The sequence below is a fragment of the Chrysemys picta genome, chromosome 4 (genome assembly GCF_011386835.1).
Source record: "Chrysemys picta bellii isolate R12L10 chromosome 4, ASM1138683v2, whole genome shotgun sequence".
In the NCBI taxonomy this organism is placed as follows: Eukaryota; Metazoa; Chordata; order Testudines; family Emydidae; genus Chrysemys; species Chrysemys picta.
In genome coordinates, this window is record NC_088794.1 from 90,548,494 (window position 1) to 90,560,933 (window position 12,440).

General features: G+C 44.9%; 1 protein-coding gene across 7 annotated transcripts in view; it reads left to right on the forward strand.

Annotated features, from left to right (window-relative positions):
• Positions 1 to 12,440, forward strand: part of RGS6 (regulator of G protein signaling 6) — a 536,757-nt gene that overhangs the window by 322,243 nt on the left and 202,074 nt on the right. The window contains exon 1 of one of the 7 annotated variants that reach the window (XM_024106609.3): positions 11,180 to 11,236. The exons of the other annotated variants lie outside the window; for them this stretch is intronic. The gene's annotated coding sequence lies outside the window, so the exon portion shown is untranslated. Of the gene's footprint in view, positions 1 to 11,179; positions 11,237 to 12,440 lie in introns of those variants that run through there. 7 annotated transcript variants of the gene reach the window in all.

Sequence of the window (12,440 nt, forward strand, 5' to 3'; positions counted from 1 at the left end):
AACTTGAACAATCTGAAAAACAAAAATTTGGATCCAAAATCCAAAAATTTTGATTTGGAGATGCTGCTGCTGTGTCTCATGCTCCCATTCTCCTCTGTTCCAGTCTCCCCTGCCAGACTACATCTTTCATGATGCACTGCAGCAGTTCAGCAAGAAGGGTGACAGTTGTGCATGTTCATCTTACTGATGGGTAAATAGAGGCCTAGAAAGTCTAAGGGATGTGACCATGGTCACACAAGAAGCTAATGGCAGAACTGGGACTAGAACTGAAGTCTCCTATCTCCCAGCCTCTCCTTGCTACATAGGAAACAAGACTGCCTTTCTAATAGCTCTCCTAGAAGATAATAGCTAGCTAGAAGATAATGAAGTGATAAGTAACAGTCAGCATGGATTTGTCATGAACAAATAGCTTTCTTTGACAGGATAACAAGCCTTGTGGATGGGGGGGAGCAGTAGATATGGTGTATCTTGGCTTTAGTAAGGCTTTTGATACTGCTGTCTCATAAACAAATGAGGGAAATACAGCCTAGATGGAGCTACTATAAGGTGGGTGCATAACTACTCTCTGGGAATGGTTTTCCAATCAGTTATCAATGGTTCACAGTCATGCTGGAAGGGCATAATGAGTGGGGTCCTGCAGGGATCAGTTCTGGGTCCGGTTCTGTTCAATAGCTTCAGCAATTATTTAGATAATGGCATAGAGAGTACACTTATAAAGTTTGTGGACAATGCCAAGCTGGGAGTTGGGGGGATTTGCAAGTGCTTTGGAAGATAGGATTAAAATTCAAAATGATCTGGACAAACTGGAGAAATGGTTTGAAGTAAATAGGATGAAATTTAATAAGGACAAAATGCAAAGTACTCCACTTAGGAAGGAACAATCAGTTGCACACATACAAAATGGGAAATGACTGCCTAGGAGGGATTACTGCATAGTGGATCACAAGCTAAATATGAGTCAACAGTGTAACACTGTTGCAAAAAAAGCAGCCATCATTCCGGGAAGTATTAGCAGGAGTGTTGTAAGCAAGACACAAGAAGTAATTTTTTCGCTCTACTCTGTGCTGATCATGTCTCAGCTGAAGTATTGTGTCTAGTTCTGGGTGCCACATTTCAGGAAAGATGGGGACAAATTGGAGAAAGTTCAGAGAAGAGCAACAAAAATGAATAGAGGTTTAGAAAACATGACCTATGAGGGAAGAGTGGAAAAAAATGGGTTTGTTTAGTCTGGAGAAGAGAAGACTGAGAGGGGACATAAATTTTCAAGTATATAAAAGGTTGTTACAAGGAGGAGGGAAAAAAATTGTTCTCCTTAATCTCTGAGACTAGGACAAGAAGCAATGGACTTCAATTGCAGCGTAGCTTGGACGTTGGGAAAAACTTTCTGTCAGGGTAGTTAAGCACTGTAATAAAGTGCCTAGGGAGATTGTGGAATCTTTTAAGAGTAGGTTAGACCGTAGGCGCTAACTCTGTGGGTGCTCCAGGGCTGGATCACCCACAGAAAAAAATTAATGGATGCTTAGCACCCACTGGCAATCAGCTTCCTCCTTACCTCCCCTTCCCAGCACCTCCTGCCCACTGTAATCGGCTGTTCCGTGGCATGCAGGAGGTGCTGAGGGAGAGGGGGCAGAACTGGGTGAGAAGAGGAGGGGTGGGAAGAGATGGGGCAGGAATGGGGTAGGTGCAGGGCCTGGGGCAGAGCCGGGAGTTGAGCACCCCTGGGGCCCAGAGGAAGCTGGCGCCTGTGGGTTAGACAAATACTTATCAGGGATGGTCTAGATAGTACTTAGTCCTGCTGTGAGTGCAGGGGACTGGACTAGATGACCTCTCAAGGTCCTGTCGAGTCCTACGATTATATGATTCTATCCCTCCACCTGACACTTAAGCCCAAAGAGCCTGTTCTTTGGATAACAAAATTTACATATTGTAAAACTACAGGAACATTTGCAGCACTACTTAAATAATGCCTGATGCATTTGTAGATATTGATACACTCAGATTCTATTCAGTCTGGATGTGCATAAGTTCTAAAAGAAGCTACCAGTCTCAAGGTCAAAATCGTTTGCATTGTTTCATCCTCCCAGAGGACATAAGAACAGAGCAAAGAGTTGTTCTGAAACACATTAGGCACTGGGGAACCTGTCTTGTCCAACTGATTAGAACATTCTGCTTTTAATCAGTGGTTAGTCCTGAAATCTACAAAGAAATAGAAATTAAGACAGGACAAGATCCATCCATGTACCTGCCCTCAGCAATCATGAGAAATCAATCATGTGGTCCTAACAGGACTCCTATCAGTGGTCCTCTGCAATATGTTTTGTTGTTGCTGTTTTCATTTAACAGGATTTCTAAAGATTGTTTGGAGGTGGGGATTATATCTTTTGTCCTCACATATCATTCTCTACGTAAAAAGGATAAATGGACACAAATCAGACATCAGGAATGGTAGCATACAAAAGCCAGTAGGAAAACACTTTAATCTCCCTGGACACTCAATAACAGATTTAAAAGGAGTCATTATTCAACAAAAAAAACTTCAAAAACAGACTTCAAAGAAAAACTGCTGAGCTACAATTCATTTGCAAACTTAAGACCATCAATTTGGGCTTGAATAGGGACTGGAAGAGGCTGGCCCACTACAAAAATATTTTTCCTCTCTTGGTATTGACACCTCCTCATCAATTATTGGGAGTGGACCACATCCACCCTGACCTAATTGGCCTTTAACATTGGTTCTCCACTTGTAAGGTAATTCCCCTCTCTATAATTTTCACTCCATGCATCTGAAGAAGTGGTTTTTTTACCCATGAAAGCTTATGCCCCAATAAATCTGTTAGTCTTTAAGGTGCCACCGGACTCCTCGTTATCCTCTATCTGGAGAACTCAAAGTGCTTTTCAGACACTGAATTAAGTTGTGTGGTAGTTGAGTATTGTCTCCATTGTGCAGATGGGAAAACCGATACAAAGATGCATTAAGTGGCTTGTTGCTCAAGGTTCTTGCACCTTTAGTTCTCCACAGGGCCGGCTCCAGGCACCAGCCTACCAAGCATGTGCTTGGGGCGGCACCTGGAGGGGGGTGGCGCTCAACCGGGGAGAGCGGGGCCGCGGCCGGGCTCGCCGCCCTCCCCCCGGCGCTCCAGGTGGCCGGGGAGAGCGGGGCCACCCTCCTCCCGGCGTTCCGGCCGGTCGGGGAGAGCTGGGCTGCGGCTGGGCTCGCCGCCCTCCCCCCGGCGCTCCAGGTGGCCGGGGAGAGCGGGGCCACCCTCCTCCCGGCGCTCCGGCCGGCCAGGGAGAGCAGGGCCGCGGCCGGGCTCGCTGCCCTCCCCTGCTGCGCTCCCCGCCAGGGGGCGGGGGGCAGCGGGAGGCTTTTTTGCCTGGGGCGGCAAAAAAGCCAGAGCCAGCCCTGGTTCTCCAGCAAAACTGGGAATAGAACCCATCTGCTGACTCCCAGCTTTGTGTCTTGAGGAGAAGATACATGAGCACTTCTTTAGACTCCTCTCTCGATGTCCGAGCAGAGCAGCAGGATGAAATTGACAAGATCTTTAAAGCAGGAAACCTTTCAGAAATCTTCTCAAGTGAACATTTCTGGTCCATGCACACATGGCGCTGTGTGCAGGGGTTGGAGAGTGAAGAGGGCGGGCAGAATGCTAAGATTTGGGTATGTCTAGTGGAAAATTGTGGTACTGGTGCTTGGGATTGAGAAACACTGATTTTTAAAAGTAGTAGCCATGTTAGTCTGTATCAGCAAAAACAACGAGGAGTCCTTGTGGCACCTTAGAGACTAACACATTTATTTGGGCATAAGTTTTTGTGGGCTAGAACCCACTTTACACATCTGATGAAGTGGGTTCTAGCCCACAAAAGCTTATGTCCAAATAAATGTGTTAGTCTCTAAGGTGCCACAAGGACTCCTCATTATTTTTACTGATTTTTAATTTACACTTCAATCCAATTGAGAAGGTAAAACATACTTGATAATCCAGTTATCACCACATTAGATCATAGAGGTTGATCCTTCCCCATGCCATCAAACTCCAGTCAGCATTCATGAGAATTCTCAGTTTAGAAGGCAAAACAGTATAAACTGCATACCGTATTGTGTCTATTCAATGTAAGGTGTGTTTTTTCCTTTCTAGGTTTAATATTAGTGCTGCTGAGTAATACTTACAGAACATTCTGCCATTGGTTAGCATGTGATATGAATTGCTAAGATTCAGGCAGTTGCTGCAGGGAATCAGACTGGCACATATGGATCATTTAGAAAGAAGCAGATATCACCCACATGTCTCCAGAAAGTGGTTGGAGGTAGAGGGAGAGAGGAGAAGTGCAGATTAAGAGGCTGGGACAAAAGGACTGGTTCCATTACAAGCTTACTGGAAGGAATTGACAAAATTAGACTTTGGTGATCTCTGAATTGAACTCACTAGATAATCATTACTAAGTACCGATATATGTTCAACAAGGCAGCGTCGTGAAGCTGAAAACTAGCAACCATGACTGGGCCTTGGCAGGTGAGACAACTTTTAATTTATTTCTGATTTATCTCCCTTCCTCATCACCCTGCACATGCTGCAGTCAGCGTCTCCATTTCTGACTCAACACAGACTGCTGTTCAACCTCACACCAGAATAGTGGTATTCAGCACAGCTGAGCTTGAAACTCAAGCTCTTCCTGCTTTTTTGCTAGTGGAAGTGCTGAGAATGGAACGGGAGAAGGTCTAATGAATATTCATAAGTCCCTTTATATTGGATGGATAAAGGAGTGGATTTGGAATTTGGTACATGAGAATACAACAGTATATTGCAAACTATTACATTCAGAATCCTCTTTGTGTTGATAGTCATAGGCTCCTAGAGCCTCAAAGCACTTTGCAAATGCTGTGAAATAGGGTTACCATATTTTAACACTGAAAAAAGAGGACACTCCATGGGGGGGGCTGGCCCTGCCCCAACTCCGCCCCTTCCCCACCCCCAGCCCGCCCCAACCCCACCCCTTCCCCAAAGCCCCTGCCCCAACTCTGCCCCCTCCTCTGAGCACCCTGCATTCCCCCTCTTCCCTCCCGCTCTGATCTTGGTTGGGGGTTGCTAAGTGCTTCCCTGCTCCCCACTCGCCCTGCAGCCTCTGTGACCCCTGCTCCCCACTCACCCTGCAGCCCCTGCACCCCCCGCCCCTGCAGCCTCTGCGCCCCCCGCCTCCCCTGCCCCTGCACCCCCTGCCCCTGCAGCCTCTGTGACCCGTGCTCCCCACTCGCCCTGCAGCCCCTGTACCCCCCACCCCTGCAGCCTCTGCGCCCCCCGCCTGCCCTGCCCCTGCACCCCCCCCGCCCCTGCAGCCTCTGAGACCCCTGCTCTCCACTTGCCCTGCAGCCCCTGCACCCCCTGTCCCTGCAGCCTCTATGCCCCCGCCTGCCCTGCTCCCCCGCTCACCCGGCAGCCTCTGCCTGCTGTAGGCTTCAGACGCTTGGTCGGCAGCGCGGGTCCCTGCAGCCCCGGCCGCAGTTTCCTTCCTGCCGCCGAGCACGTTCCCCGGCCTGTCTGTCTCCGCGGGAAACAGCTCCCACGGCGCCGGGTTCCAAGCTGCGTGGGGCAACGGGGCCACAGGAAGGGTCCCCCAGTGGCCGGGGGGTCCCCTCCCATGAGGGAAGCCCGAGCCCGCCCCATTCCCCACCTGAGCATTGTGGCTGGGGCAGCTGGGCTGCGCTGCGGACCCGGCGGATCGTGCTGGGCAGACCCTGGCTTATGCCTCCCTATTTCCCCGGACATGTCCGGCTCTTTGGAAATTCCCCCCGGACGGGGATTTGAGCACCAAAAAGCCGGACATGTCCGGGGAAATCCGGACGTATGGTAACCCTATGTGAAAATGCTGATGTGAATGGCAGCTATCTTAGGATAGAGGGACCATAAAGAGAGGTGGTTGGAGTTATATGACAGCTTCCAGTTATGAGAAAAACTGTGTGGTTTGTTATACACACATTGTGTGGCTGAAATTGTCAGCTTATAAATTAATTTTCCATTGGTTTCTCAAGAAGCTAGTAGGCCCTTGTCCCTGGATAAGTGAAAATTCCCCTTACTACTACAAAGGGAGTGAACAGCTAAAAGAAATATCGATGACCACATAATGGAAAAAAAATTGCTGTTTCTTATCATGATTTTTGCTAGGCAGAAGCCAGTTCAATGAAGCTCATGCACTTTGGATTAAGAAATATGATTATCATTTGCTTGTACTGTTTTCTGCCTCCCACACGGATGAGATGAAATATCCAGGGATTCATTTTTGCTACTTTCCAGATAGAAGGGAACTCTAATGAAAGGCAGGAACTGAAGAGAGCCATTAGCAGTTACGAATAGGCAATGCTTTGCAAAGTTAGGATGATACAGTGTAATAAAAATGGCCTTCACACTTGATACTCCATTTGTTTTTCTGCATGTCTGATGCTGTAGTGAGCTTTTTTTTTCTTATGACTGTCAGCTGCTTCCTGAAACGTTTCCAAAGATGAGCATGAACCAAAATCTTGGATGCAAACACCTGCAAACTTTGGAAGGTTTTGAAATAGAAACCCTGAAACAGGGCTTTTGCAAAAAAACCAACAATAATCATTTCTTTGTAATGGATCAAACAAACACCCGCCAAGCAAACTCATCGGAATTTTGGGGTTTGAAATGTGAATGTTGTTTTGGGCCCATAATTCTATTCCCCCCCCTCAATGATGGCAAGTATTTTCTTTATAATTACCCCCTCCCCCAACAACAACAACAAAAACCACAGGCAGCAGGGTTAGTTGAACAGGGCATGGGACCGAGTCAGGAAACCTGGGTTCTCTTTCTGTCTTTATCACTGACTCATTGTGTGAACTTGGGCAAGTCACTAATGCCCAAAGTTTCAAAAGTGTCGTTGGGATGGAATGCACCCTGTATTCCCACGCTACATGCTATTGTAATAATGTTTGTGAGGCATTATCACTTGAAAATGAGTAGCTCACTGGTCAATAATATCATGGCGAAATGTCTGTAGCAACATTGTGTAAAGTTATGAAATCCCCCTGTATGATGTTAAAGGCACACATTCAAACAAACTATCTTTAAACGGGGGGAGGGTGGGAGGGTTACCTCAATTTGCATATTAGCTGTAAACAGAGTCCTCAGAGCAAGAGGGGGAATAAAGAAGACAAAGAAAAGCTGCATTTCAGCATACACAGGTGAAAAGAAACAGCACGGAGCCGCCAGGCTCCATGTCTCCTTGCTCTCAGCTGGAAAGAACTCTAACTAGGGGCCACACTCAGGAAAATGCTTTTGAAAGGGTGACAGCTATAAAAATAAGAGGCAAAACAACCCCAAGTTTTCTCTCCATGTCCATCTCTCTCTTTTCACCTAAGAAAACAAAAGAAACAGCCATTGGACCTTGGGAGCAGATCCTGACCTGAAACTTGGTCAGCAATGCTACTGAAAACCTGTTGTAAGAATTTCACCAAGTATAATTTAAATATAGTGCTAGGAAGCCTTTTATCTTTATTTTTATTGTAACCATTTCTGGCTTTAATGCCTTAGTACTTGTACTCACTTAAAATCCTATCTTTTTTGTTAAATAAACTTGTATTCTTAAACAAAACTAATCAAGGGTTGTGGTTAAATTGGGCTGTGTGGTAACTCTATTTGAAAGGAGCAAGTTGTTGTATATTATTCCCTTGCAAGTACAAAGGACCTACAATATTTGATGTGTCCAGGAGATGGCTGGACAGTACAGAACACACATTGGGGGGTGCGGAGCAGGGGAAGGGGAATTCAGGACTGGAAGTGCGTTGGGTCAGCCTGCAAATAATAACCAAGGCTGTTGGGATCCAGAGTGTGGCTGGTATTTGCTGACAGGCTGCTGGGATCTGCTGAACCAGAGCTGTGGCCATCCACAGACACTCAAGGTGTGACCTGCATGCTGGCAGACTGTGAGTGCCCCAGGTGGAAGCTACAGGATCAAGGCATTGTGAGGCCATCCAACGTTGCAGAGCAGAGGTGACACAACTCTCAGTGGTCTGGACTGCACCCTGGAATGTCATAGTCATACTTTTGGATGTGTCTATTTTGAAATGCCTAACTTCACACTCTTCTAGGTGCCTGATTTTTTTCAGTAGTGCTATTCAAAAAAAGATAAAAGTATATTTTGCTAAACCCTTCAAAAGAAATGGTTTTGTTTGAAATTTTCTATATTTTTTGTGGGGGGGGGGGGGCGGAGATTATGAAAAGCTGTGCCTTGGCGTTGTGTGTGTGTGTGTGTGTGCGCGTGCAGAGGAGGAGTGAAGGTGTTTTTCTCGCTGCAACAATTAATTTTTAATAGAAAATTTTCATTAGAAACCAAAACACTTTAAAAAATGGCTAAAATATTGATGAAAATTTGGTCCATTTTTTGTAATAAATAATTTTTGTGCAGCTCTAGTCCTACAACTACAATTGGAGACTTCAAAATTAAAGGACACTTGAAAATGTGGGTCTAACTACTCCTGGTGAGCATGTCCCCCAGACGTTGTTTTTCTCCCCTTTAGTGTGAAATGGAAAAATCTAGCTGTGTTGTGTGTCTGATTTCCATTCAAAGGTGCCACCGTAGTTGAGTTTATGGAGGCTTGAGGTACTGAACTCATTCAGATCTTAAATCAGGTTGAAGTTTCTGCTAGTTCAGAGTTTGACTGAACATTTTGGTCCATCCTGAATATCAACTGCATTGGAAGAAATATATGTCTTGGGAGCTGGAAGCTTCTGGATGCTACTTTAAAAAAATCAGCCTGCTTAGTTAAACATCTAAATAAGAATTTAGGAGCTGAAAGTTAGGCACCCATGTTTAAAAATCTTGGTCAATGTTTCATGGTTAAAAGGACCAGAAGACAAGAGATCTGGGATCTATTCTTGGATCTGCATAGACTTGCAGTGTGATCTTGGACAAGTCACTTCATTGCTCTATGCCTCAGTTTTTCCATTAGTAAACCTGGGATAATAGAACACATGTGACTCAAACTTTTCAACTGTGTTTTTGTTTGTTTGTTTGGGAATGTTTTGCTTAACTTTTGTTTTATTATTACTATTTGGTATTTGTATTACTGTAGCACTTGATGGCCCTACCGTAGACCAGGGGACTATTTTGCAAGGTGTTGTAAAAACACAGAACAAAAGAGGTGATCCCTGCCCGAAGTGGCTTACAATGTTGGTATAGGATGAGAGACAGCAGATGGATACAGTCAGATGGGAGGAGTACAAACAATCAAATAATATTGGTCAGCATGATGGGAGGTGGTCTCAGGACAGCAGCAGCCTAACCATTGTCCAGTTTTATGATGAAGAGTTTTGAAAGGGGATAATGAGGAGGGATTGGAAGGTGGTAACTTTGTGGACATTTACCTCCCAAGTCTGTGGGACAGTGTGGGAGAAAGCATGGAGCTGTTTGTTTGAAAATTTAACTAGTGAGCAATGGTGGTTGGCATCATGAGCTTATCAGAAGTAAGCACTGACAACTTGATAGTGAATGAGAATTGATAGGTAGGATGGGGTTTGACTTTGAAGGGCCTTGAAAGTGAATACAAGCAGCTTATGGTTGATGGAATTGGGGTGGGGGGAGCCAGTGGAGGGATTCAGAGAGAGGGTGTGACATGGTCCCGGTGACAGGCTAGGAAAACGATCTTTGCAGCCACTCTCTGAATGGATACGAGTGGGGCAAGATTGCATTTGTCAAGGCTGGAGAAGATGTTGCAGTAATTGAAATGATGAGAGCCTGGACAAGATTTTTAGCAGTGTGAATCAATAGCAAAAGCTGTATTTTAGATAGATGCAGAAAGAATCAGCAAATTTTGATATCTTCAAGTGCCTCTGCACTTCTGGTTTCCATGTGGGGACAAAAGCTGGTGTGACATAATTCACCCAGTGACTGCTCACTAGCAGTTCCATGTCCTCAGCATAGATGTGGCACTGTAATTGCATATGTTCTTGTTCACTGAGTAATTTTGAAAGTTCCTTGCAAGACTCTGTTATGGCTGCCAGGCCATTCATTGATGTCTTGATGCTCTTATTTCTTTGAAAGTCCTTGTTGAAATGTGTATTCTTCAGTATGGGACACACGAGCTGCTGCTCTTCCAACAATTCTTAAATGGGGAAAACTATTATGACCAACTGAGAGCTCTGAGTGGTGCACAGAGTTAGGGTGTAAGTAAAATTGTTCTGTTCCTCAGTGGTCTGTATGGTAGGGGGGAAGCAACATTAGTCTGCGACAGATTAAATATGGATAATCTGCTGTCAACAGAATCTGTTGTAACGCTAACATCATTTTTCTCTGTGTCTTGGTTTCTGCTGCTGAGCCGTTCACCAGTGCATATGTCAGTTTAAAATTAATATATAAACAAGGTGTGAGTAGTTCATTCATGTGATAGCCTGAGGTTGCAAACATGGTGATCAAATTCAGCATCTGCAGTAGGCAAGGCTGCCTTACAACCCCAGGAAACCTTGAAATTAAATTAATTTTTGAAATGTAGAAGTGGAGACTGCAAATCAAAGTTGACTTGAGATTTTTTTAAAAATGCTTTTAAAGTTAAGGGGAAATCATCCAGGTTCATGGCTATAATGCTTCAGTCTGTCATTGTGGTGGAGAGAGATTCTTTGCAAGGATTACATTCCTGCCCATCCATCCTGAAGAAAGCATAGGGAAAGTGTAAACACTGTGAAAAAGGGGCATCCAGTATCCCCTAGACATCAGACCTCCGTTCCAAAGGGAATGGAAGAATTGCAGAACTCCAACTCCTAGTGTAATGAGGGAGCACTATATTTTAAACATCCATAATTGGTAGAAGAGGAGCCTTGAATGTGTCATGGACAGGGGACATCTTGTAGACCTCAGACTTCTGATCAGAGGAAAGGCTGTCCTGAAGATATTTGATATCTGCACAGCACTAATGTTTAGTTTGTCATTCCCCCTGGAACTGACACAATTGTCTCCAGGTGGAAACAGAGATTGAATGTCCTCAAAAGGGCAAAAATCCCCTCATATTTTAGAGGGAATAGGAAGGGACTTGAGTTTTCCACTGCCCCAGCAATCAGACCCAACTGTTGTTTTGGCTTTTGGAAATAATTATATGCATTTGTGCAGAATAGGGGCTATCCAATTTATTGAATGTCACATGTATGTTTATGATTGTAGGCAGCTGGCATATGTATGCATTTGGTGCAAAGCAGCTCATGGCTGAACTGAAGGAGATAAGGGAGACAGAGAGGTACGTAGATGAGACTTTCCGGGACACAATAGAGCAGTCCCACCCCCAGTCTGACAGCTTCTGTGCTTTTGAGGAGGATGAAAGTCTCAGGGAAGAAGACCATCAAACTGGAGCAGAAGGAAATGATCCCATAGTTAGGACCCTCTTTCCAGATGATGTCATAGTATCCTCTCACATTGAGGATACCCCTTCTGGGGGAGGGGACCCCAGTTATCAGGAAGAGATAGATAATAGTAATGGGGGATTCAATTATTAGAAATATAGATAACTGGGTTTGTGATGACTGGGAGAACCTGCATGGTGAATTGCCTGCTGGGTGTGAAGGATGCGGCTCTCTCAAGACATCTAAACAGACTTGTGTGCAGTGCTGGGGAGGAGCTGATGGTCGTACTATATGTAGGTACAAGTGACATACAGAAAGATCAGTGTGAGGTCCTGGAGGCCAAATTTAGGCTTCTAGGTGAGAGATGAAAGTCCAGGACCTCCATGGTAACCATCTCTGAAATGCTTCCAGTTCCATGTGCAGGCCAGTTAGACAGGCAGAACTACAGGGTCTCAATGTGTGGATAAGACAATGGTGTAGGGAGAAGGGTTATAGGTTAATTAGGAACCTTTTGGGAAAGAGTGACCCTATACAGGAAGGATGGGCTCCACCTAAACCAAAACGATTGCTGGCATGTAAAATTAAAAAGGTAGTAGAGAAATTTTTAAACTTAAGAGGTAGGGAAAAGCTGACAGTTGAGAAGGAGCACACAGTTTGGACAGAGACATCCCATAGGGGAGGATCTCTTAACGGGCATTCTCTATATCCTAGCAAAGAGGAGAGGATAGAATTTGGTAAAGTACAGGTAGGAGCTGAAGAGAAACAGTCAAATGAGAGTCCCATTCAGTTACATCACATGAAGGCAGACAAGTAAATATTGACAAATTTTGTAAGTGTTTGTATACAAATGCTAATCCCAAGAGATCAGCCACATAACCAGGTCAATATATAACTCAGAACTTACCCAATAATCACGCTGTTGCCAATTCTTTAGTATCTAATGTCTAAAGGTTTATTTATAAGAGAAAAGAAAGAGGAAAGATTTAAAAGGGTTAAGGAAGTCATATACAGACAATCATTGCAAAGCTCTTGGATGAGGTTTGTATCAGTGATGTTACAGAGGCTGGCTTGTAACAACTCTGGTAACTTCCAAAACATTGG